Source organism: Spermophilus citellus (assembly GCF_964194105.1).
Source record: "Spermophilus citellus genome assembly, chromosome: 5".
Taxonomy (NCBI): Eukaryota; Metazoa; Chordata; class Mammalia; order Rodentia; family Sciuridae; genus Spermophilus; species Spermophilus citellus.
Genome location: NC_138186.1, coordinates 57,131,331 through 57,133,811, shown reverse-complemented (window position 1 = coordinate 57,133,811; position 2,481 = coordinate 57,131,331).

The window sequence follows — 2,481 nt, the reverse complement described above, 5'->3', positions numbered from 1 at the left end:
ACTCAAAGAAATGCCTTAAAACTTCCCGTATTTGGCAACAGATAGACACTTACCAATCTCAGACCCTGGTTTAGCCTCTAGTAGAATAAGCCCAAATAAATCCACAACATCACACACTATAATTAAACTCCTGAGAACTGAAGTCAGAAAATATCTTCAAAATAGCACTAATGTGAACTACAGTGAGTTTCCCACGTGAAAGAATAGAACCCAGACGGATGGGCCACCACTTTTTTTCCCCCCCAAGGGCTGAAAATAAAAATAATCGATTTAAAAATGAGCAATGGACCGGGCATGGGAGCCCATGTCTACAGTCCCAGCTACTTAGGAGGCTGAGGCAGGAGAAGCACATATTCTAGGCCAGCCTGGAAAACTTAGCAGGACCTTGTCTCAAAATAAAATTTAAAAGGGTTTGGGGATGTAGCTCAGTGGTAGGGGACATGCCTACCATGCTGGAAGGCATGGGTTCAACACCAGTAGGGCGAGGGTAAGGGGAGCAATAAATTTGAATAGACATTTCTCCAAAGATATACAAATAAGCAATAAGTACACGAAGCTATTCAGCATCAGTACTTATTAAGTGAGTGCAAATAATAACAAAAAGCTAGTATTGCACATCTACCAGGGTTACTGTCAACAAAAGGACAGACGAGGCACATGTTAGAAAGGTTATGGAGAAATTAGACCCCTGATACATTGCTGGTCAGAGTGGAAAATGGTGCAATCAGTTTGGAAAACTATTTTCTTTTTCTCATAGTGGTAAACATAGAGTTGTCATGTGACTCTTGGCTATACAGCAAATAATGAAAACACATGTCCACACAAAAAGTTGTTCACAAATGCTTATAGGAGCACATGCTCATGTAGCTCAAGAATGGAAATAAATCAAATGTCCGGCAACTGATAAATGAACAAACAAACAAAATATCCTCACATAATAGACTATGATCCAGCCATAAAAAGGAAGTGTTTATATAACTGGTCCAGAAAATAGAGAAACCTTAAAAACATTTTGCTCAATGAGAGAAGCCAGTCACAAGGAACATACATTGTTAAATTATGTTTTCATGAAATGTTAAGAAGAGGTGAATCTATTAAAAAAAAAAAAGAAAGAAAGAAAGTAGATTGGTGGCTGCCTAGGTCTGCAGGAATGGGGAACGTCATAAACAGAAAAATGGCCCCTAATGTTATCTGTCTCCTTATCTCTGGAAGCTTTGAATATCACCTGTGTGGTAATATCACACGCTGATGTTGTTAAGTTAAGGATCTTAGCCAGAGGCGCTTTATCTCTGAGCCACATCCCCAGCCGTTTTTAAGATTTTTAAAATTTTGAGACAGGGGTCTTTGTAAATTACTGAGGCTGGCTTTGAAACTGCCACCCTCCTGTCTCAGCCTCTGGGAGTACACATGTGCCACCACTCTAGACAAGTTAAGGATCTTGAGATGGGGAGATTATTCTGGATTATGTGGATAGGAAACACGTGTGTCCTTCTAAGAGGAGGCGAGGGAGATTTCAGAGGGAGATTCAGAGGAGATATGAAGATGGGGCAGAGGTGTGAAGCTGTGTGCTTTGAAGATTAGAATCACGGAGTCCCATGCTGAGGAATGCTTGCAGCCCCTGGAAGCTAGAAGAGGCAAGGAATGATTTTCCCCTAGAGCTCTGGAGGGACCGCCCACCTGTCACTTTAATCTTGGTATAGGGATACTGGTTTTAGATTTATTGCCTCCAGAACTTTTGAGATCATAAATCAGTTTCAGGCCATCCCATTCTCAGGAATAGGAAACCAATACACAGTGTTACTGCTTGATGGACATGGGGTTTGTTTTAGGGGTGATAAAAATGTTCTAAAATTGGAGGACTGGTGTTGTGCCTCATGTCTATAATCTCAGTGGTTTAGGAGGCTAAGGCAGGAGAATCTCAAATTCAAAGCCAGACTCAGCAATTTAGTGAGGCCCTAAGCAATTTGGTGAGATCCTGTCTCAAAATAAAAAATAAAAAGGTCTAGGGATGTGGCTCAGTGGTTAAGCGCCCCTGGGTTCAATCTCTAGTTAAAAAAACACAAAATATAGTAGGGGATAGGAAAGGTAGCAGAATACAACAGTCATTAATATGGTATTATGTAAAAATGTGGATGTGTAACCGATGTGATTCTGCAACTTGTATTTGGGGTAAAAAATGGGAGTTCATAACCCACTTGAATCAAATGTATGGAAGATGATATGTCATGAGCTTTGTAATGTTTTGAACAACCAATAAAAAAAATATTTTCTAAAAAAAAAAACAAAAAAAAACCGCAAAATAGAAGAATAAATAATAGGTAAAAAAATAACATTGGATCATGGTGATGGTTGTACACCTTAGTGAATATATTAAGAACTACTGACTTTTGCAATTTGTTGAGATATTTCTTTCCAATTTTTTTTTTTTTTTGGTACCAGGGATAGAACCCAGAGATATTTAACCACTGACCTACATAACCA